This window comes from Panthera uncia, chromosome C2 (assembly GCF_023721935.1).
Source record: "Panthera uncia isolate 11264 chromosome C2, Puncia_PCG_1.0, whole genome shotgun sequence".
NCBI classification, from domain to species: domain Eukaryota; kingdom Metazoa; phylum Chordata; class Mammalia; order Carnivora; family Felidae; genus Panthera; species Panthera uncia.
The window spans coordinates 107,341,229-107,367,211 of record NC_064810.1 but is presented as its reverse complement, the minus strand read 5'-3'; the positions used below and the strand labels follow the sequence as shown (position 1 = coordinate 107,367,211).

At 35.5% G+C, this 25,983-nt stretch overlaps 1 long non-coding RNA gene across 1 annotated transcript in view; it reads left to right on the top strand.

Annotated features, from left to right (window-relative positions):
* The window catches only part of LOC125921232 (uncharacterized), a 29,388-nt gene extending 5,033 nt beyond the window's left edge, over positions 1–24,355 (top strand). The window contains exons 2-3 of the long non-coding RNA XR_007457348.1: positions 15,605–15,765; positions 20,828–24,355. This is a non-coding gene — a long non-coding RNA (uncharacterized LOC125921232). The remainder of the gene's footprint in view (positions 1–15,604; positions 15,766–20,827) is intronic.
* Positions 24,356–25,983: the final 1,628 nt, after the last annotated feature.

Below are 25,983 nucleotides of genomic sequence, written 5' to 3'. Positions count from 1 at the left end.
CAGAAAAAGTTGTAGCAGATACTACTGTGTTCACAAAACCATTTTTTCTTCTTCTTGGGCACTTAGCCATCCTATATTTTTCCAGCTTCTCTTATAGTTGCACGAAGTCATGTGAATTGTGATCAGTGAGATGTGGGCAGAATGATATATGCCACTTCTAGGCATGGCTACTACCAAAAGCAGTCTCCTAACAATTCTCTCTGCTGTCTCTTTTCCTGGCCTACTAATAAGATATAGAAGATACAGTAGAGCACTCTCAGGCCCTAAAGCAGGCACTGCATCCTTCATGGAGAAAAGTTTGGCTATGAACAATATATCAACTGAATTAAACACCGTATTAAGTAATGCGGTTGATTTATATTCTGCTATGAGCTGCTTATTTTATTGCTGACAGATAACAATTTGTACATTGCTACACTTTGAGTAGTAGTGCCCTAGGAAGGCAAAAGGAGACTGGATCCCTAAATCATCGGAGCAGATCACCAGACCAGTTATAGCCACCTTAGACTATTGCAGGAACAAGAAACGAAGTTTATTATTTCAGTTAAGCCAATACAGATTTTTTAATATTTAATCTTTTTTACATTTATTTATTTATTTTTGAGAGACAGGGTGAGACAGAGTGTGAACGGAGGAGGGGCAGAGAGAGAAGGAGACACAGAATCTGAAGCAGTCTCCAGGCTCTGAGCAAGAGTTCAGCACAGAGCCCGATGCGGGACTTGAATCCACAAACCATGAGATCATGACCTTAACCAACTGAGCCCCATGCCAATACAGATTTTTTAAAGCACTTACACAATCTTCGTTAATGTAGATTGCTAGAAATAAAAAAGACTCTAACCTACAAACAGAATAGACAATGTTTTCAGATGATCTTAAAATGTTGACAAACTTTTACGAATTCCACAAAACAAAAATTGTGAGTAGATTGTATATTCTAACCATAAACAATAAATTGTACTTAAGAACAGGATGTTTTTAATTCTTTTTAACTTTTAAAAATATGCTTATTTATTTTTGAGAGAGAGCGCACGCACATATGTGCACTCATGTGCATGAGCGGGGAAGGGGCAGAGACAGAGGGAGACAGAGGATTCCTAGATGCAGGGCTCGAACTCAGGAACTGTGAGATCAAAACCTGAGCTGAAGTTGGAGGCTTAACTGACTGAGCCACCCAGGTTCCCAAGAAGATGTTTTTAATAAGCAAATTTAATGAAAGGTAAACATAGTATTTTTTAATTTTTTGAAATGTTTATTTGTTTTTAAGAAAGAGATAGAGCGTGAGCAGGGGAGGAGCAGAGAGAGGGAGACACAGAATCTGAAGCAGGCTCCCATATCTGAGCTGTCAGCACGGAACCCCACTCAGGGCTCTAACTGTGAGATCATGACCTGAGCCAAAGTCGGACGCATAATCAACTGAGCCACCCAGTCACCCCTCAAAAGATTATTTTTAATAACTCTTTGGCCAAAGAGGATATTTAAAATATCTGTGCGACTGCTAGGTATCTACCCAAAGGATACAGGAGTGCTGATGCATAGGGGCACATGTACCCCAATGTGTGTAGCAGCACTTTAAACAATAGCCAAATTATGGAAAGAGCCTAAATGTCCATCAACTGACGAATGGGTAAAGAAGATGTGGGTTATATATACAATGGAATACTACTTGGCAATGAGAAAGAATGAAATATGGCCATTTGCTGCAATGTGGATGGAACTGGAGGGTATTATGTTAAGTGAAATAAGTCAGGCAGAGAAAGACAGATACCATATGTTTTCACTCATATGTGGATCTTGAGAAACTTAACAGAAGACCATGGGGGAGGGGAAGGTCTCCCCCTCTCATGGGGGAGGGGAAAAAAAGTTACAGAGAGGGAGGGAGGCAAACCATAAAAGACTCTCAAGGACTGAGAACAAACTAAGGGTAGATGAGGGGTGGGAGAGAGGGGAAGTGGGTGATGGACAGGGAGGAGGGCACTTGTTGGGATGAGCACTGGGTATTGTATGGAAACCAATCTGACAATAAATTATATTAAAGAAATAAAATAAATAAAACAAAATATCTGTGCCAACAATAAGATCAATATGTATCAAAATCGGGAGACTGAGGACAAAGCTGTTCTGAAGTGCATTTATAGCCTTTAATAAAATATGCATAAGAACTGAAGAAGTTGAAAGAACAAGCATACAAACATAAGGAAAGCAAGAAGAATAAAATACATAAATAGAAGGAGAAAATAATATAATACATTTTTAAAGGAAAAGCTGTAAACTTAAATGATAAACCTAGGAATTGGAGTTTTATGGTGAAACAATAGTAAAGGCAACAAAATAGATCCCTATGCAAGTCTAATCAAGAAGACAAAACCCTACCGATACATAAAATACAAAAGGAAATATTAAGAAATTATTTAATTTGAGGGAAAATATAAGTTATCAGCATTAATTGAAAAAGAATTGTATCTGACTAGAAAAATAGTCAAGGATATATAAAAGTTGTTAATCTATAACCTCTATAAATATATATACAGGGAGACATCACATATTGTTTAGGTTTTTAAATTTACTAATTCAGAAATATTGGTATACATTTATTATTGAAATATATAAAAATATAGCACATATTTCTTCTAAATTATCAGAGTGAAGAAATCAAATAAATAACAATTATATATCAAAGGAAATAGCAGTGAAAAATTTTAGAAGCCAAGCCATTAAGCATAAAGTAAATGACAAAAGACCCAAACATCTGCCATAACAATAGCAAACATGCAAATAATATATGTTCGTATCAGTTAGGGTCCAAAAAACAGATGGAATCGTATGATGTCTATAAGAGACACAGTTTTGACTTGGGATCTTTAAGGTATTTAAAGATCTACCCAACAAATGCAAGCACAAAGAAAGAAGGGATCAGAATATTAGAATGAGTCAAATTTGAATATAAGGTTTTAAGAAGAAATGGCACATACAGGTAACTTTTTACTAAGAAAACATTCAATAAGACATACTAATAAAGTATAAAACAAAAGCTGTTGAAAATACAAGGAGAAATAAACATCAGTATGGTAATATTGGTAAGTGAATTTTACATAATACTTAGCCCAGCAAATCAAGTATAAAGTTACAAAATTGAATTGGAGAAGCATACCAAACTTGATTAAATAAACTATTAATGTAAGAGATTTTCTCTTTGTTTTAAATAATCCAGGTATAATTTACAAAAATTGACCATAGTAGCCCACAAAGGAGCAGTCAGTAGCTTTCTAAATATAGAAATTACACATGCTTTGCTCTGAGTACTATTCTGTTTAGAATAGTATGCATTAATAGAATGCATTAACACTGGCTTAATACTGAACCTCTCTGATAACATCATATAGAAATGCTGAATTAAAACAAAGCAAAATTTGAAATATATGGAAGAGTCTAAAGGAAAGAAAAGAGTAACCTCAAGTGACAGAAGTCAAGTAAACAGAAAATTAGTTAATATAAGCTCAGGGGTTGTCACCAGAGTAGACTTAGGAAAAATGTGGACATGGATATAAGACCTAATGCTAAAACCTGAAGTAATAAGTAATAAGCCCAGTAGGAACAAGAGCTATGGCTTTGTGTTTCCAAATAGTAAAATGATAGTGATGAGATTTTTTTCTAAAGACTTTTCACCAAGGGTGATGTTTTTAAACCTCCAACCACTGGAACATGGAAGCTATAGGATTCTAGGTAGAATAAAAAGTAAAATTTACTGTACTACCTCAGTTTGAGGAATCCTCAAACTGAGAAATCAATATATAGACTCTTCTTAGCTTATTTCCCAGTGAAGTAAATGCAAACTATTCTCTGCAGAGAAATTTACAGTTCAAATTTTATGGATTTGCTAGAGGAAAAACTCTCTACTGAAGATAAGCGTGTGATCAAAAATGCACAAAGTTCCTCATGAGCAAGAGTCAGCAGAAACAACAACAACAAATAGGAGGGTTAGCATCCCTTGAGCTTGATATCATCAAACAATATTATGAGAACCTCAAAAGGAAGAATGTTTAAAATAACTGAAGATAAATAAAGTAATACAAGCCACAATAATACATAAATAGTGTAAATAAATAAATAAAATATAAATTTTTAAAATAGTCGACAGATTCTGAGAAAATATAAAGAGAAATTCCAGAAATCCAACAAGTAGTTGCAGAAATAAAAACCTTAGCACACTATGTAGATTGGTTTAAAAGATTAAATATAGCTGAAGAGATAATGTATTAGAAGAAATATCTGAGGAAATTACTCAGAATACAACATAAGAAGTTGAAGAGATGAAAAATATGAAAAAGGGATTCAAAACATTGAAGAAAGGATGAAAAGACCTACCATATCAAAATAGAAATTTCAGAAGGAGAGAATGACAGAATGGGCAAAGATCATAATTTTCAAAATAATGACAGAATTTTCCACTATTAATAAAAGGTATGAATCCTAAAAATAAAGGAGCTAAAAATTCCTGGGCATAATAATTAAAAAGAAATTTAACTTTGACCATATTTTAATGAAATTACATATATCAAGAAGATAAAGAGTAAAAGAAAAACATAAATGCTACCAGAAAGAAAGGTCACATAACCAACAAAGAAAACAAATTTGATTGGCAGCAGCCTCTCAATAACCAAAATAAAACCCAAAAAATTATAGAATGATATCCCAACAGTGCTGAAGGTAAAAATCTTATCAACCAAGACTTCTATACATGGATAAAATACAATGCAAGAATAAGGATGAAATTAGGGCATTTTCAGTCAAAGATTAAGATAATTTGCCACTCACAGATCCTCACTGTATTATTATAGAATGTACTTCAGGAAGAAATTTTTAATAGCACTGATAGCTTTCTGAATGCAAATTAAGCACAAAAAATATAAATAGCAAATCCCATTAAAATTAAAATAGTAATAAGATGCCATTCACAAGAACAATAAAATATATAATCAAAGGATAGATTTAGTGTAAGGTATTCAATAACTTAATGGAGAAACATAATTTATACTTGAGAATTTCTTATACAAATGAAATAACCTATCAGCCAAGATGTATAATGGTAAACTACTTTATTAATACTGCTGTAATGCTTGACTGTCTCTATGGAAAAATAAAATTAATTACCTGGTGCATACTGTATGCGAAATTCAAATCAAGATGGATTAATAACCCCAACATAAAATAAAATCTTTCAAAATTTTAGGGAAATATAAGATAATATTTTCATGAAGGTGGGGTATGGAAGGGTTTCATAATAAGTGTTTCAAAATACACAGAAAACAAATCATAAAGAAAAAGACTAATAAACTAAAATTTAAAGCTTCTCTTTGGAAAGAATAGCATAAAAATAAAAATGCAGGTATGAGCAATGCATGCAACTGGTGATGCATTAATATCCAGAATATATTAAAAACTGTAACAAATCTATAAGAAGCTCTCAGGAGCAAAAGCAGTAGTAGAATGGTCAAATAATATGAACAAAAATTTTATAAGAAAGGAAATTCAATAGCCAGTAATTATGAGGACCAATCTTACTAATAAACAGATTAATTCCAATTATTTTTTTTCAATATATGAAATTTATTGTCAGATTGGTTTCCATAAAACACCCAGTGCTCATCCCAAAAGGTGCCCTCCTCAATACCCATCACCCACTCTCCCCTCCCTCTCACCCCCCATCAACGCTCAGTTTGTTCTCTTTTTTTTTTTTTTTTTTTTTTTTTTTTTAATATAATTTATTGTCAAGTTAGGTAACATACATTGAATATAGTGTGCTCTTGGTTTCGGGGGTAGATTCCCATGATTCATCGCTTACACACAACACCCAGTGCTCATCCCAACAAGTGCCCTCCTCAATGCCCATCACCCATTTTCCTGTCTCCCACCCCCCCCCCCAGCCCCCCAAATAAACCCTCGGTTTGTTCTCTGTACTTAAGAGTCTCTTATGTGTTTGCCTTCCTCTCTGTTTGAAACTATTTTTTCTCCTTCCCTTCCCCCATGGTATTCTGTTAAGTTTCTTAAGTTCCACATATGAGTGAAAACATATGATATCTGTCTTTCTATGACTAACTTATTTCACCTAGCATAATCCCCTCCAGTTCTATCCACATTGTTGCAAATGGCAGGATTTCATTCTTTTTCATTGCCAAGTAGTAGTCCATTATATATATAAACCACATCTTCTTTTTTTTTTTTTTTTTTTTTCAGTTTTTAAGAGTCTCTTATGCTTTGGCTCTCTCCCACTCTTACCTCTTTTTTTTTTTCCTTCCCCTCCCCCATGGGTTTCTGTTAAGTTTCTCAGGATCCACATAAGAGTGAAAACGTATGGTATCTGTCTTTCTCTGTATGGCTTATTTCACTTAGCATCACACTCTCCAGTTCCATCCACGTTGCTACAAAGGGCCATATTTCATTCTTTCTCATTGCCATGTAGTACTCCATTGTGTATATAAACCACAATTTCTTTATCCATTCATCAGTTGATGGACATTTAGGAATTCCAATTATTTTTAAGGTTTATTTATTTATTTTGAGAAAGAGAGAGAACATGAGCAGGGGAAGTGTAAAGAGAGAGGGGGAGAGAGAGAATCCCAAGCAGGCTCCATACTGTCAGCACAGAGTCTGTGTAGGGCTTGACCTCACAACAATGAGATCATGACCTAAACTGAAATCAAGAGTCAGAGGTTTAACTGACTGAGCCTCCCAGGTGCCCCCAGATTAATTAAAGTTATAATTTGATGAGATATGAAGTTATAACTATCTCATTAGTAAACATTTACAAGTCTAACAAAATGTCGATGAACAAGTAGAAATATCTTGACTCATACTTTGCTAGTTGGATATAAATTATTATACAGAGCAGTTTGGCAATTTGTAGTAAAATTATCGTAAGTATATTTTTAATCTAATAATTTTATTTTTAGGTAGATAGCATTAAAAATGTTCCCCCTTGTGGGGCACCTGGGTGGCTTAGTCAGTTGAACACCCGACTTCAGCTCAGGTCATAATCTCGCAGTTCATGAGCTCAAGCCCTGCATCAGGCTCCTTGCTTCAGCCTGTCAGTGCAGAGCCTGTCCCCCGCTTGCCCTCTCCCCCGCCCCAAAAGTTTCCCCTTGTGTGCTTAGAGACACGTACAAAAATGCACATGAAAGCATTATTTATAGAAGAAAAAAATTGAAAGCAACCTAATCTTACATTTGTAGAAAATGAAAAAAAATAAACTAATTTATTTACATAATTGAACACAATACAGAGGTGAAAATAAGATCTACATGGGAATGTGAATAAATTTTTAAAACATTAATATAGAGAAAAACATTATAAAAAGCTAGGCACATGATGCCATTTATGTAAATGTTTTATACAATAAAATAATGCTATAATTAACTGAAGATTTTTACCCATATCATAAAATTATTGAAAATAATTTAGGAGGAAATGGTACATATCAGCTTCAGGATTTTTATATACTCTGAGTGAAAACAAAAACAGGAAAAGATAGATGTTAAGTCACATGTTACTTCCTAAAAAAAACACAAATACTGCAGAAAAATGTTAACTGTTGTGAGTACATAATTACATGCCATATTATTTTTTTCTGAATGTTTAATATAGTGTGTATATGACATCAAAAGCCCAAGAAACAAAAGAAAAAATAAATTCATCAAAATTAAAACTGTTTGTGCTTCAAAGGATACCATCAAGTAAATGAAAAGAGAATCCACACAATGGGAGAAAATATTTGTAAGTCATATATATAATAAAGGTCTGGTATCCAGAATATATAAAGAACTCTTACAACTCAACAATAAAAAGACAAATAACCCAATTTAAAGATGAGCAAAGGATCTGAGTAGGTGTTTCTTCAAAGAAGATATACAGCAACCAATAATCATGTGAAAAGATGCTCAACATCAGTATTTACTAGGGAAATGCAAATCAAAACCACAAGATACCTTTTCACACCCCCTAGGGTGGTCATAATAAAAAAAGAAAGAAAACGAGGGTTGGTGAGGATGTTGAGAAATTGGAGCTCTCATACATTGCTGGTAGGAGTGTAAAATGATGCATTGCTGTGAAAAACAATTTGGCAGGTCCTCAAAAAGTTAAATATAGAGTTACCATATGACCCAGCAATTCAACTCCTAGTTATATACAAAAGAAAATTGAAAAAATAAGTTCACAGAAAAAACTTGTTCATGCATTTTCATAGCAGTACTGTTCATAATATCCCCAAAGTAGAAATAACCCAAGTGTCCATTAACAGATAAATTCATAAACAAAATATGGTATATCCATACAATGAAATATTATTCAGAAATAAAAAAGATACAAAGTACTCATACATATGGTATGGATAAACCTTGAAAACATTATACTAAATTAAAGAAGCCAAACACTAAATTCCCTCTGTCAGTGGTTCCCAAGACCATCCTCAGACTTGATGGCTCACTAGAAAAACTCAGAAGAACCAGATGTTGTTATATTATTCATGGTTTTGATTTACTACAGAAAAGGATGCCAATGAAAAGCAAAAGGAAAAAGTGCATATGAGGAAGTTGAGGAGAAACCATGTGTAAGTTTCCAAGTGAACGCCTCTGGTGAAGTCACATAGGATGCACTTAATTCTCACAGCAACAGATGTGTGTGACAACAGATGCAAAGTGTTGTCCATTAGGGAGGCTGACATGAGCCTTGATATCCAGGATTTTTACTCAGGGTCAGTCACATAGGCTACTCAGATTCAGCTACTCATGTACTCACATTCAGCTACTCAGACTCCAGATCTGCAGAGCAAAAAAATAGGTTTCACACTAATCATACAGTTAACATAAAGTATACAGGCAAATGATACAGCATGGTCCAAGTCTGCTGGCATACAAAGAGTTACCAGGTTGAACACTGCAAGGGCTCAGAACTCAGGTCCCAGGAGCTGGCCAAGGGGCAATTCTGAAAATAGACCTTTCTTAGTCATGTGCACAGTTTGAGTAACCTAAGCCTGATGTGCTTTTTCCTGCACAGCCACATTCTCTAGGATTCCATTTGTATGAAATATCCAGAACAGGCGAAATCATAGAGATGAAAATTAGATTAGTCATTGACAGAGAATGGAAGAAAAAGGAATGGGAAGTGACTGCTAATAGGTATGAAGTACTTTTGATAAAAAAATTCTTCAATTAGACTGTGGTAATGGTTACACAATCTTGTGAATAGGCTAAAAACCATTGAATCATATATTTTAAATTGCAAATTTTATATGTAAGTTATATCTAAATTAAAATCTGGTAAAAATATTTCATAATTTAAAATTTAAAGGTTACTGTTATGAGAGTTTATTGATAGTAAGGGTAGAAAGAGAAGATAATTTATGAAGCTATTGCAATAGTTCACATAAATTATTAAAATCAATTTAAGATAACAATGTAGTAAGAAAAATTATATAATACCCAGTTTGGGGTGGGGTTTCCATTAAGAAATAGACCTCTTTTATTGTGAAATGTTGATGATGAAATAGTAAGTAAGAATAGTTTGGGAGTATGTCACAAAAGTCTTAAACTATAAATGTTTGACCCGAGAGAACCAATGAAATAGGTTGTATACTATATGATGACATACTATACAGTCATTAGATTGCTTAAAGTATAGTTAAGGACTTGGGAAAATATTCATAGTGTAATGCCAAATAAAACATAATGAAATGCTATGAAGATCATATATTTAATAATACACATTTTTAAAAGCTGTCTATAATTACCAGTAATAATTAGATGGAAAGGTAGCCAAACATTTATTATTTGGTGGAGGTATTTAATTATTTGTATTTTTGCTTACAGAAAATATGACTTTTATATTCAGAAAACTATCATAAGGATAATCATTAAAGAATAAGCCCATGGATAGAGAATGGTACAATGATGAGTGAGGGGATAATGATACATTTATTTGTATAGAGTTTTATGAACTGCCTTGATAAACATTATCTTATTTTGATCTCTCATTAATCTTACATGATAGGTCAGCTGTCAGCACACAGCACAGAGCCTGTCACAGGGCTCAAACCCATGAACTGTGAGATCATGACTTGAGCTGAAGTTGGACACTTAAACGACTGAGGCACCCAGGTTCTCCTCAGTTTAGAAATGTTTAAATGACTTACTCATGCTTATCCCGCTAATTAAGAAAAAATCCAAGACTCAAAATTATGTATTCTAATTTTATGTCCAGTGTTGCTACACTACAGGTAATACACACGCACTTACAAAATAAATCATCCAGTTACAGAGGATAGAAATAACAAATCTTTCACTTCACAGTACCATTCCTCCTCCAAATTGCAACGTACGGATAAGTTGCCTATGTGGATTAAATTCACTTTTAGAAATTAATTATCTTTTTTCATCACCTACATGAAGAACCTCAATCTGTCAAAACATAACTCACTTTGTGAAATACCAGTTGCTCACCTAAGACTATAAATAGCCTAAATAATAAAACTGAATTACTTTTCTACTTCTTCCTCCAGACTGCATACAGGAAATGTCTATGATAGCATCATGAATAATTAGCATCATGATAGCATCATGAAAAGTAGCATTATGAATAATTCTCAAGTGTCTGGGAGACTAGAATACTTTTATATTGCTTTCAACCTTTTTCTCTGTAGAACTTCTCTTACTCTTTAAAGTTACGCGTTTGTGAATGAAAAGTTACTTTATATTATCAACATCATTCCATGCTCTTACCATTATCATTTAATATATGTAAGAAAATTTGACATTAAAGAATAGTAAGTTAGAAAATAAGTTCCATTTTGAAACCTTTCCACTCATGTAATCATAATAATAGAACTGGTTGACCTAATTTTCTTTGAATCTTTTTCCCATCTTGACTTTATTTGCCCCTCTCAGAAATGCCTTAGTAGATGTATTATTTAGAATATATTCAATAAGTGAGTTTTTGAGGAATAGCTAACATTAGTGCATAGAGGGACAAAAAACTCAGTAAGCTGGAAAAAAATTAGAGATCAAACAAAATTTTGTTATCTCTTTTCTTTGTAATGAGTAACCTGTTAATATAAGAAGATTGTCTTAATGAATAAATTCAACCCTTGTTGAAATTGAATGTTTTTCTTTTTAAACTCTTATTATTTGATAGTACTAAAAGAAGCTTGTTGTAAAAAGTAAAACATTACAGTACAGAGATTTTAAATAGCAAAGCTAATTATCTCACCTCCCTCCATTACATTATCAGATAAATAAAACCTGAAGGACCTTGTCACTAGCAGAACTATGCGTGTGCGTGTGCGCGCACACACACACACACACAAAATGTTAGGAAGATCTCAGAGCTGGAGGAAAATGTTTAACAGATAGCAATTGTGTACTCACAGAAATGAAGAGACCTATAATGTTTAATATGTATGTAAAAATGAAATGCTCTTCATTATTAAATTTCTTTCTTTTTTTTTTTTTTTTTAGAGAGCACAAAAATGGGGGGGGCGGGGGGGGGGGGGGAAGAGACAGAGAGAGAGAGAGAGAGAGAGAGAGAGAGAGAGAGAGAGAATCTTAAGCAGACCCCACAGCTCAGTGTAAAGCCCATTGAGGGGCTCCATCTCACGAACTTCATGAACCTGAGCCAAAATCAAGAGTTGGCCACTTAACCGACTGAGCCAGGTGCCCCCTTATTTAGTTTCTTAAAAATTAAATCGTTCATTAGACTTCATCAAATTAAAAGCTTTTGTACATGAAAAGATAGTATCAAGAAAGTAAAAAGATAACCCCTGCAATGGGAGATAATATATCTGATTAGAGTCTAATATCTAGAATATATAAAGATCACTTAGAGCTCAATAATAAAAAGACAAATAACCCAACTTGAATACAGGGAAAGAATTTGAACAGACATTTTCCCAAAGAAGATACATGCATATGGAAAGATATGTTCAACATCATTAATCATTGGGAAAATACAAATCAAAACCACAATGAGATACTATTTAATATACATTAGGTTGACAAAAGAAAGAAAGAAAGAAAGAAAGAAAGAAAGAAAGAAAGAAGAAAGAAAGAGAACAAGTATTAATGAGGGTATGGGGAAATTGGAACCATCATACATTACTGCTGGAGATGTAAAATGGTGTAGCCACTGTAGAGAAGTTCAGCATTTCCTCAAAAAGTTAAATAGAATTTACCACATGACCCAGAAATTACAGTCCTCTGTATATACCCAAAATAACTGAAAACATGTTCACAAAAAAAAATTGTTTGTAGATGTACATAGTAGCATTATTCATAATATCCAAAAAGTAAAAACAATACAAATGTCCATCAACTGAAAAATAGATAAACAAAATGTGGTATATCCATTCAGTGAAATATTAAGCTATAAAAAGGAAAGAATTCTAGGAAGAACCTAAGTGTCCATCAAAATATAATAGATGAACAAAGTATAGGACTATTCATACAATAGAATTTTACTTAAAAAGAATGAACTTGATACATGCTACAACACTGATGAACTTTGGAAACATTATGGAAGTGCAAGAAACTAGACACAAAAGGTATTTTAAGTTTTAATTTCTATATATTTATTACTAGTATACAGAAAAACTATCAATCTTGTATACAATCAATTGGTATACAGCAGTGTATTTAGTCTTCTTTATCATTCTATAAGTTAGTGTTACTAGAATCCCTCAGATTTATATCATGTAATTTGCAAAACAAGATAATGCCATTTAATCTTTTCAAATATTTACATTGGTTATTTTATTTCCCTACCTATTGCACTCATCAGTAGCTCTAAAACATGTGATGTTCAAACATAGTATTTATTTAAAAAATTTTTTTATTTGAGAGAGAAAGAACATGAGTGGGGGAGAGGGATGGAGAGAGAGAGAGAATCTCAAGCAAGCTCCATGTAGGCTCCATGTACAGGGTGGAGCCCAAAGAGGGGCCTGACCCCAGGATCCTGGGACTGCGTTCTGAGCCAAAATCAAAAGGTGGACACTTAACCTATTGAGGCATGCTGCAGGTGCCTGGATAGCTCAATTGGGTAAGCAACCAACTCTTGATTTCTGCTCAGGTTCTTGAGGTATCAATTAGAACCTGCTTAGCATTCTCTCTCTCCTCTCTCTCTGCCCCTCCCTGCTTGCACTTGCTCACTCTTGCACACACGTGTTCTCTCTCTCTCAAAATAAATAAATAAACATAAACAAAACTGTAAAAATGATGTCTTACGAATTTCCTTGTTTTATTAAACCAACCGAAGTAGTAGCATTTGAGAAATGAATTTTTTGCCCAAACAATTGTTAATCATTAAAATTACCTAAAAAAAAAAAATTCTCTTTAAGTTGCTTCTTTTCTTGAATTAAGGTGTGTCAAAGATTCTTTTAACGAAAACTTACATCTCTTTTATTAATTTATTCAGTATACAAAACAATTGGATCCTGAGGTAAGGATAATGTAGTTTGAGAGATCAGGTTTCAGGGGAAAAAAAACCCAATATTTTTCATGAGCTACCAAATCATATATCCAAAGGCAGACTTTTTCCCCCTGAAATTGACTTTTTTCTTTCTAAATTAAATACATCTTTCTTTCCAAATTAAATGCATCTTTTATTTAATAAAATACTTTTTTAAAAAATAAGAAATTAGTATGCTGTTTTACATTTATTAATTAACATTTATTTATTAAACTTTTCCATTAAAGAGATTGTATTTCCATCATTTAAGGAAGAAATTTCATTTAATTTTACTACATGGAGAGAATGGGAGATAACAGTTAATTAAGTTGCATAAAAATCCGATTTTCATTACATCAAGCTCCAGCAGCAAGGTTTCTGACAGGAAGTCATGAAGTCATTATGTCATGGTGTTCATTATTATCCTACAAGAAAACCATTTCTTTCAGACTGAGGGGAGCCCAATATACATAAAACAGAAGACACAAAACTCAGCCAATATTAGTATAAAATTTAAGCTGAATTTGTAATGTACTGGAACCTTGTGCTTATATTGCAATAAAGTACAAGATGACTTTTTAATTATGCTAGGTACCTTTTTCTGGTAACTTTTATGACTCAATGTGAAACTCAAAGTTAAATGTGTCTCATATTAAAATGGTAGCAGAGATAGGGAAAGATCAATATTATACTCTAAAGAAGCTGTTATGTGATTATCTGCTTTACTGGTCTGAGCAACAGTTAATTCCCAGGTGCAAATAGTATCATGAAATACAATATTCCTCTTAGAGAGTGTTTAACTTGTATTACTACACTCTTAATACAATCATTGACTCAAACTAAATTCAGTGAGGTACAGAGACTATGGAGTTACAAATGGCAGGAAACCACCAAATGTCTGTATGCTTGGTAGAAATCATTCCCATCTATTCAGAAGAAGCCTTCAGTTGTCATGTTTCTACTATATTACCTTTCCACAAAACAAAATAAAATAGTATGGATTTTGATATGTCAGCTACTGAGAAAAAAATAATGGAAGGCTAAGTCAGGCCTGACTACAGGCAATGAAATCAATATATTACAAGGCTAGCAAAGGCAAATTTTTTCTAGCTTCTAAGAATATTCATGTATCTAGAGGCATGTAGAAGGGGAAAGATTCACCCATTACTTATTCCTCCAAAGCTATTGATCCTTAATAATAATGCTTCTTTAAAATCAACATTGATAGGCACATTAAAGCTAAAATGCTTGAAAAGAGTTTGCCAAAGTCAAACAATCCCCTTCCCACACATGAAATTCATAGGTTCAGTTAGGTGTCAACTGGAAAGCCAGGACTAGAAGTTCAGTTTCTGGGGACCACCTGAAGGAGGGTGTTCTGATCAAAACTATCTGAACCTCCAGCAGCACAATTCTGAAACCCCTGAGAATGTGCTTCATCAATGTGGAAATAGCTGGGGAAAAAGAGCTTCAAATAATTACCATAATCCATTGGAAACTCAAGGCTTAATTTCATAGATTGGCAGATGTGTGTGACTCAAGGGCAAGTCAGGATGTAAAGACCTAGGGCCAAAGCACCTATTAAGAGGCTAAAATTATCAGCTATGTATCTTTTCCATAGTATTTAATTATTTACTCATTAATCAATAAGCATTTATTGGAAGCATGCCTTTCATATGGTAAATAGTTATTTGGAATACAAAAGAAATATAAACATCTCTCCCCCAGAGATTTATGATCATCCTGGATATAGAACAGTAATCTTTCAGATTAGCGGTATACTAAATGAATTATATCTTCATGTATCTACAATTATGTTTGATTTGAGAAGCGTTTCTGTAAAGGCGGAGTCAGGTACTACGGGTAGAAGCAATTAATAAAAGTTCATTTAATTTGATAGTTCAGATTCAACAAGTGTTTATCCCACCATCTTAATAACTTCCAAGTAATTTTGGTGTAGAAGTGATGTATAAATCACTCAGACCAACCCATCTATCTATTGCAATAATGCCCTCAGTCTTACTTGATTTGACTTTCTGATGCTCTATCCCATTATTGTTCACATATGTCCTCTCTCGCCGTTCCATCTCCACAAAATCTTCTCTATTCTTTTCTTTAGGATAAATCAAAATAATTTCTTAGTCTGAAGATAAGCTGAGCTATATGAAGAATGTAATAGATGAAATGTGATGCAAGCTGGACGGGACAATAGAAATGTCAAGAAAAACATTTTTTTTTCTTAATTGTGGATAAAGTTCAGAGTTAACCTACTGGCCAAAGGTAATGATTATTATGCTATTAGTAATCAGTTATATCACCTTAATTTCTAAGAGACAGAAAATATCTCTTCCTTAGACTATGTTTAATATTATCGTTATAAGACTGAAGCTGACTTGGGGTGCCTGGATGGCTCAGTTGGTTAAGCCTCCAACTTTGGCTCAGGTCATGATCTCACGGTTCGTGAGTTCAAGCCCTGCATCGGGCTCTGTGCTGACAGCTCGGAGCATGGAACCTGTTTCGGATTCTGTGTCTCCCTCTCTCTCTCTGCCCCTTCCCTACTCTGTTTCTCTCTCTCAAAAATAAATAAACATTAAAAGAAAAACAACAAATCTTCTGGGTGTTGTTAAAATGCAGATTCTGATTCAGTAGGTCTCTTGTGAGGTCTGAGATTCAGTACTTTTAGGATACTCCCAAGTGCCTCGCACTTTGACTAGCAAGGTTATTACAGTGTTTACTGCATGTTGTTTGCACAAGTTTTATCCAATAGACTATTGTACCTGGAGTGTTGTCGATGCTCACAAATGCTTATTGAATGAATTAATGTCTAGAATTCAACCTGACAAAAAGTTCACCATCCAGGCAGGACTCTCAGTTTTTCTCAACCTTCAAGGCTTCTAAAACTCCTGAGAAATTTCCTCTTGTGAGAAAAGATCATGACCCTGATCCAGTACCATGGTGCTTCTTCACTAATCAATATACCGCAGGAGACTTGCTTTCAGACAGTAGAGTACAATTCCAGCACTTAACCTGAGAGGTTAATACCTGTGGAACTTTTTAAAAGGACAGAACTTCTGAGATTGGTATTTGAAGTTAGACTTTTTATTCATTTTCTATGCTGTGTAAAAGTGGCCACAAACTCAGTGGCTTAGAACAACATCCATTTATTAGTTTCACAGTTCTGAAGTCCAGGCATGATGTGGCTAGGCTTTCTGCTCATGGCTTAAAAATTGATATCAAGATCAGTTGGGCTGATTTGCCCTCCGGAAGCTCTGAGGAAGAATCCACTTCTAAGTTCATTCAGGTTGTTTGCAGAATTTCATTCTTTGTGATTGTAGGACTGGGGGCACTGTATCCCTGTGGACTGTCAGCTGGGGACCACTCTCCACTCCTGGAGATCACCTGCACTCCTTGCTACATGGCCCCCTCCATTTTCAAGCCAGTGATGGTGCATAGACTCCTTCCTGTGCTTCAGATCTCTGGCCTCCTCCATTTCTGACCTCTTGACTCAAATTTTAGGAGCTAGTGTGATTAGATGAGACCCATCCAGACAATCTGACATGAGCTGATTTGGGACTTTACATCTGCAAAATCACTTCCAACAACACCTAGATTAGTGTTGCCTGATAACCAGAAGGAGCACGTATACCAGGAGATGAGAATTTGGGGGCCATCTGAGAAATCTGCTTACCATAGCTTCCAAATTAAAGACTGGGGAAATATGTTTACCTCTCTTCCTTAGATCCCATGGAAATAAAAATAGAGGTGTACCACTGACATTGAATTGATAGCAACACTGACAATTGAAAGGGGTGAAATTATTGCACTGATTATTTTGACGAGGTTCCGGAGATCACATTGAAAGGCTGAAGACTGAATTGAGAAAACAGGCTACTCTCAGAGCACACAGGATTCCTGCAGCTGAGGGGAAAGCCCATCATCTCTAAGTCAACATGTTTAAATAAATTTTTTTAATTTTATTAATTTATTTTGAGATAGAGAGAGAGAAAGCAAGAGAGAGAGAGAGCCCTGCCAGAGGGTCAGAGAGAGAGGGAAAGAGAGAATCCCAAGCAGGCTTCAGTGTCAGCGCAGAGCCCAATGCAGGGCTCAAGCTCACCAACCATGAAATTGTGACCTGAGCCAAAACCAGGAGTCAGAAGTTTAACCAACTGAGCCACCCAGGTGCCCCTCTAAGTCAACATTTTTAGAGAGAGATTGGCTAGGGGGTATGTACTGTGTGTGGAACAGCCAGGCTGAGGGGTCCTTCCTCATATGCATACCCATACCATGATACAGTTTTACTGATATAAAGTATACATGTTAGTATATATTTTGGTTTAACAAGAGAATATTGCAAAGAGAAAAGATCAAAAATGTATATCTTTGGGCAAGGAGAATGGAGGTGTGGTATTAACAGGAAATCATGTTTCATTTAAATCATTTAAAATAATTTTTGTGCATATATGCCAGTTTTATTATAAAAATGAATGTGTTACTTTTTCTGTCATTATGGTCTGATTTGTAAGATTCTTTACATAGTTGAGATACTAATCCTTCAATTTTATGTGTTATATATTTTTTACTGTGTGGGATCTTGTCTTCCAAATTATGATGACTTTTCACATGGATAAGGGCTTAATTTTAGTGTAGTCTAGTTAACTAGTGTAATAATTGCTTTTATGGTTAGTGCTTTTGAGTAAAATTAAAATATCAGGATTTGTTCACTCCCAAACAATAGGAAACTCAAATTGCCATAAACAAAAAAAGGAAAGCATTGTCTCATATAATTGTAGAGTATTTCAATAATGATATCTTCTGGTAGAGTCTGAATCAGGGACAAATGACCATCAGGATTCATCTCTCTATTCTGACTCATAAGGACTAGTTGTGCCATTCTCCATTCCCATGTTCCAGGTGGTAGGCATTGGCAGCTTTAGACTCATCCTGATCATCACAAAATAACTGCAGCACCCGACTTCACACTCATACTATCAAATCTGCAAGAAATAGATAAAGTCTCTCTTTCTCAGAAGCCCAAATGTTAGTTCTGTGTTTTATCAGTTCTCATTTCCATACATGCCCATCTTGAACCAATAACTATGGCCAAGAAGATGGTGCGAGCTGACCAGTTTTAGACTCATCTGGGGCAACTTCTGTTTCTGAAAATGGAGTCAACCACTAAAAAGCACTTGTACTGAGAGTAGGAAAATGAGGGTAACGTTACCAAAAAAACAATACCCCTTTGGGGTCAGGTGGTCAAAAAAACCAGTAAATGTCCAGATAATAATCACTTTTAATTTCACATGCGACACTGAAACGTGATTACTACTGCATTTAAGAGTAGAGATTTGATGGGAAAGGGGCTTAAGGAATCTACTCCTAAAATCATTGTTGTACCATGTGCTAACTTGGATATAAATTATAAAAAAATAAATTATAGGGAGTTAAGGAAAAAAAAAGATTTGGTGTCCAATACTGGCCTTTTCATTCCTTGTGATAATAATTTACTCTAAGTTATAATTGCTTCATATTTACCATGTAAATAACACTTTTAAGGTGATTATGAATCAAATAGAAATTATATGTCAAGTGCTCACCATATGCTTGGTAAGTATAGTAGCATAATTGTTATTAACACTTGAGTGTTAATTGAAAGCTATGTGCTGCCTTTCTTCAGGGTATTTACATGTGAACCTTCCTTTCTGATTATGGTACTAAAAGCATAGTCCTTTGTTAATTAGACATCAGACATCTCCCATCAGGAGGAGATGAAGCTGGTGTGTAGGGCTCATGTCTGCCCGAGTGAGATCCAACCCTGTGTGACCTGCTTCTAGGCTGACGAAGAGAAGCAGCATAGGTGTTCCTTCTTAACAGACCTACTATTCTGTTTTCAATCTATTAACTTCAAATTCTTCCCTTTTTTCTGAAAGAAAAGTGAATTTAGGCAATTTCATTAATTTTCAGTGATTCATCAATAAAATGGGCAATAATATCATCTAACAGAGTAAAAATTATGTTAGATGTTAGCACTTAGCTAAAATAGGGACTCAACAAACATGAATCTCTCCCTGCCCCTTCCCCTACACCAACTGTGGGGCCTTTCTAGCCCTTCACATTTCTTTCATCTTCTTCCTATATCAACATTCACCAGCAAAAGCACACGCCCTTTCAAGGAAACAACCATTCGTAGGATTTCTCTAGGAAAATATATTCCCAAGAAAAGCCATCAGCCAAAGAATAGTTAAGGGAGGGGGCATAGCACTTCCCATTTACTGTAAGAACATTGCAAGATGGCAGGGAGCCACATTTTAAATTTATTCTCTTTGGGCTTATTTGTGGCCAATTTTGAACTCTTGCTTATTTTTAGGGAAGCCCCACTTACAACACCCAGACTGGGAAAGATTTTCAGGGCAATTAAGAAACAGATGTATTTAAACATAAGTGTTTGAAGCTTTTAAAATAGCCCATTATTTGCTTATCTTTAAGAAAGTCCATCACAAAACAAAATCCTACTCTAAGTGTTCCATGAGAATATATCCTACTATTATCACTAGTGGCCAGTAGGAGAAGTTGGTATTTATCATAATCCACACACTAGAATATTTTATTTTTAAACCTTAAATATTTTTTATGTTTTTTATTTATTTTTCAGAGAGAGACAGAGCATGAGTGGTGGGAGGGCAGAGAGAAAGGGAGACACAGAATCTGAAGTAGGCTCCAGGCTCTGAGCTGTCAGCACAGAGCCCAATGCGGGGCTTGTACCCATGAACTGCGAGATCATAACATGAGCCAAAGTCAGATGCTTAACCAACTGAGCCACCCAGGTGCCCCTAGAATATTTTATTTAAAAAAATCAGTTTCAAAGTACATTTTTACTAGTACCATGGATGTGCCCAACACTATGCTAAGAGTGTAAGGATAACCAAAGAAATGATCGCATATAAAAACATAAATCATTACAGGCATGGAAGAAAATTAGCTAATCATATGTCAAAAAAATGAAAAATACTAACAATCCAGTGAAGACTGGCTGAACTATTCAAAATCACAATAAGTCCTTTTTTTCTCCTTGCTCCATATATTCCTGAGAGGAGCTTGAAATTCATGTAGCATAGGATTTCAAAATCAAATTCTTACATGTTGGACCTATTGTATTTAAAAATGTAGGCAATCTCTATTCACCCAGAATAACTCGAGCCAATGATTCATATAATTGAAGTTACCAAAAAAATCCATCAAATTTAAAACATTTGAATAATTCAGATGAAAGTAAATTATTCACTTTAAATTACATGATTAATTAATCTAATTATTTCTTATTTCACATGCCACCTTGTTATTGAAGGCATCAGTGCCCAGAAGGCTGGGGATGGTTCTCAGCCAGAAGGAAGGAAAGAGATGCTGGTGGGAAGGAGCCCAAGACATTCCTCCTCTGAAAAGGAGGCCAAACCAGAAGAATATTTCAGAAAATGGATATAATAGAGCCTTGAACCACTCCAGGTGCAGTCCTGTACAGCTGTGGAAAGCTTTGTACACTTTCTAACAACTTCTCCAGGAAAAGGTACAACTGCTTCTACTTTGGTAACATTTGTCTCTCTGTTAAGGAGACTCAATGGCCATTTGATGACACATGATTCACTGGTGAACTTTACAGAAATAGTCTAAAAGGGAAAAGTTGGCCTTTCAGTCAATCAGCAACCAATGAATTAGTTGGAGTGAGATGGTTCAGAGATTTAGTCACTGCTGGGTTCAACCTGGTTTCCAGTGATGGGTGGGGGTGGAGATCCAGGCAGTGAGGAAAAAGGAAAATGTAAGATGAGAAAGATGTAACTATATAGGTCAGTGGGGGCAGGACAACTGTAGCATCTTGTTTCCTTGATTAACTACTATTTAAATTCATAATTTAACCCCCAGGAGGGGGTCCCAGTAGAAGGTCCTTGCCCACTGAAACAGGACCCTTTCTGAACCATGAAAGGAGATTCTTCCAATAGGAATGTGATGGTATATTTTGGAGATGATCAAAGACGGAGATAGACTGTACTATGAAAATAATAAATGTCAATGTTGTTTAGCACCCATTACCTCACAATTTATGAGTCAATGTTTGTGCAGACTTCTGAGTTCATAAGGTAAGAGTAAATAGAAATAATTACCATTAAATACCAAGTTTTTCAGTTCTCACCCTAAAGGCTGTATTTACAGAAGCAGTCTTAAACACCTCTCTGAAGAGCCATTAGCCAAACTGATGAAAGAGGAAGATCCTTTCTGAGAGCACTATAATTCAGCAATCACAGCAACATCTTGGTGTTGGAAAGAACATAGAGCAGCACTGGATTAAGACATACTGAACCACAAGTTCATAGTTCCTTCTTTCCCATCAAAGATACGAAGAATTGATCTTTTTAAAGCCACAGCTACTTTGTTGATAAAAATGGGGATAGTAATAGCAGTTTTTCAAGGTTGGTATGAAGACTAAGAAGAACATGTGTAAAATTCCCATCAAAATGCTAGCATTGGGGCGCCTGGGTGGCTCAGTCGGTTAAGAGTCGGACTTCAGCTCAGGTCATGATCTCACAGTTCGTGGGTTCGAGCCCCGCGTCAGGCTCTGTGCTGACAGCTCAGAGCCTAGAGCCTGTTTCAGATTCTGTGTCTCCCTCTCTCTCTGCCCCTTCCCTGTTTACACTCTGTCTCTGTCTCAAAAATAAATAAACATTAAAAAAAATTTTTTAAATGCTAGCATATATTAAAGTTAAAGTGAATCGTAGCTATTACAATGGTGGTCAGAGCTAACCGATAAAAAGCCTTATATGCTAACTACTTTGCGTACTTTCTTCTACCTTTTCTTTTAAATCCATTGACTCTATGCTAGTATTTAACTTTTTGCCTCATACTTATTTTTACCTCTCTGACCATCTGAAGATTAATTGTGCCCCACTGTCTGCTTGACTTTTTCATCCCAGCTTTACTCCTCAGTGTTCTATACTATATCTCCCCTTGACTCCATGATCTGCATCTAATGGGCAAGTTCCATCCAGTCCCTACATCTACTTTAGAAGTGGGTAGTCGGGGAATATCTGTGAAGACTTTATGGATGAACTAGGATATGAGTTACACCTTGAGAACAGGCAAAATTGAAACTGAAGAGGACTGTATGTTTTCTTTCCGATATTCCATATAGACCACCAAGTTATGTTTTGCATTTGCCATTATAATTGCATCTTTTCTTACTTCAGCATTTTGGTATAGCATTTCAGTATTCCAAGAATGGATGACATCATTGTCAGGGACAAAAGAGTTGGCTTAATTTTTGTCGATAACAAGCTGGGTTGATTATTTCCTGATGATACGATAGTACCTTAATTCAGAGATTCCTGCGCTGGTGGGATCATGAGTCCAGTTGTCTTCAAATTGTGATTTGTGAAGGCCTGGAGTACTAAAAAGATATTACAGGGCTCTTCCTGGGGAATCTAGAAGGGGAGAGCAAATCAAGATGCAGGCTGCTTGGCTCCAAGCCCAGCATTCCACTTTTATTGCTCCATATCGGATTCTAGATAAGATTTTATTTAGAAAATAAAAAATAATTACACAACTTGAAAAAGAAAAACTTTGGAGACTCTCTATTTCATATATGAGGAAGCACAATCTAGTCTGTTAGCATGCCAATATTATACTATTTATTTTTAAACCATTTATGCATTTGGCTCAGCAAATACTTATTGAACATCTACTCAGTGTGTGGTGTGCTGCTCAGGTCTGAGGACAATGCAAAAAACAAAACAAAACAAAACAAATAGTCCTGCCCTTGAAGAAGAAATATCCCAGCGTAGCAGTGATTGCTGGCTGTCTACTCAAAATCCCTCCTTCCCTTCTTCCTTACCATGTAAAGGCAAGCATCAATGTGCCCAATGAAAAAGTAACACTTCCCAGTCACCCCTGTAGCTAGGGGTGGACAATAAAAAGTAAGGTAAGGTATTGGGTGAGACTTCCAGGAAAGCGCTATAGAAGGAAACTAAACAGAGTAAATCCATCTTTTATCCATTGCTTTCTCTTCCTTCCTACTGTCTGATAGGGAGACATAATTGCTGGAGTTCTCCTGGACATGCGGCAACCTAGGGATGGAAACCATGTGTTGTGGAAGTTTAGAAAAATAGAAGGGTCCTAGAAACATGATGACTTTGAAGTTGACACACCAGCACAGGACTGCCCATTTATTGATTTCCTTTGTATAAATAAAAATAAGCCTCCAACTTGTTTAAGTCACTGTTATTATTTTTTAATATTAAACAAAACCTAATCCTAATGGACAAGAAGACAAGTCAAGAGGCAAATTCAGAAGGATGATGAATTATGATAGGGATAGAATTTTTTAGAGAACCATGAAGTTTAAGTGTAACCCAAGCACTGGGGTTTGGGAAAGGTTTCTTAGACAAGTGATATCTAAACGGAATCCTGTAAACTGAGTTGAAGTCAGCCAAACAAAGAGTATGGGAAACAGGGACATGGAGCAGTGAGTGCAAAAACCTGGGGGGATGGGGAGTAGGGAGAGGATCCAATGCCTTCTGGGAATTTAAAGTATTTCAGTAAAGATAGTAGAAAGAGGGCATGGGTGGGGGAGTGGTAAGGCATGAGAAGGGGTCATAAAGTGTCTTGCCTGACTAAAAAGGGAGGCCACTAAAGGATTTTAAGCAGGGAGTAATATGATAATATTTGGATTTTAGGCATATCATTCTAAATTGAAGTGATGGAAAACCAATTAGGAGGCTGTTTTAATAATACTGTCAAATTAGAGCCAAAAAAAAGGTTAAGAAAAGGGAAATTTAAAGAATGTGGTTATTGATCAAATTGGATGAAGCAGTTGAATCCATAAGAAAGAAGGAAGAATCAAGGTTAATGTCTGGGTTCCTAGGTTGGTAATTTCATTCACTGATATAAGGAATCCAGGAAGAGGAGCAGGCTTGCTCTCTTCAAAGGTCACCAAAAGATGACCTAGATCTGCACATGAACACTTGTACATGCCATTCATAAAAGGTAAGCTTTCTGAGTCTGCTAGCTCATTCTTTGCATGATTTAGCTGCCTTATTTCCTTCTGTTTCATCTTGTGCTATCTACCCACTGACCTCCTTCATATGAAATATAGCATAATGGATGATTTCTAGGTCTAACTATGTTTCATCCTTTAACATGAAACACCTGTACAAATTTGTCTAATGTGAAAGACATAGGATACAACTGAGGAAACCAAGTTTCAATAATGTTCTGCTCTTTCCTGTCACTAACATTTTTTTTCTTCTTCTAGTTGGATATCAAAAACCCAAAGGGGCACCTGGGTGGCTCAGTTGGTTAAGCATCCAACTCTTGATTTCAGCCTAGGTTATGATCTCACACATTTGTGAGTTCGACCCCCACATCGGGGTCCATGCCGCAGTGTGGAGCCCGCTTGGGATTCTCTCTCTCTCTCTCTCTCTCTCTCTCTCTCTCTCTGCCCCTCCCTACTCTCTCTCTCTCTGTTTCTCTTTCTCTCAGAATAAACTAAAAAAAAAAAAAAAAACCCAAATAAGACTTTGTATAGCAGGAACACATTAGCCTAATTGTCCAAATCTCATATCAGATTTATTGTGCTCCACTATTTACACACTTTCTCTGCAAAATATACATTCTTTCATATCCAAGAGTGGATGTTAGGGAAACTTAGTTTAACCCTAGTCATTGCAGCGAGATCAGATTCAAGAAGGAACTTCTAATGGAGTCTGTATTGCCAGGGTAAGACAATACAAGATGACTTTGGGTGAATGCAGAATGAATAATGACAATCACTAACAGCAGTTATATCCAAACAACCAATATATCTACCGTTCTAGAACCTAAGGAAAGCAGGTAATCAAGCAGTAAGTAAAGAAGAATCTTAATATAGTTTTGCTTTATTAATTTCTTCAACAGTTGTGTGTTAAGCACTTACTATGTTCTCATGAAGCTGATAATCTAACAATTGAGACAGACCAACACATGAGTAAATATGTAATTACAAATTAGAACAAGTGCTCTGAAAGAAATGTCAAATATAATTAAAGAGTACAACTGAGGAGTCTGATTGAAGATTGAGGAGGGACAGTCAAGGTTCAGCCATAGATAACAGAATCTGTGTTAGGTAGCCTTAAATGCAAAAGTATTCATTGCAGAGTATTAAATGGCTTTCAGAATGAGTGGTTCAGCTATAGTCCCTAGAATGAGCTGCCATAAATGGTCCCCAAAGCCATACCACAGATGGACCATGAAAGGAGCTACTACTTCTGCCAGAATCAGAGAGCTGATAATTCTTACTGCTGACCCCAGAACCACATCCCCTAGGCTAAGCGCTGCTTCATAAAAATGGTTGCCTCAAACCCTGCTTTTCTCTCCAGTTAACTCAGTTCTGGATTCAAGCCTTCCATGAGAGCTTCTGTTTGGTAAACATAAATCGCATTCAGAACTCAGACAGCAAAGCAGTATGAGTAATGCAGTCAG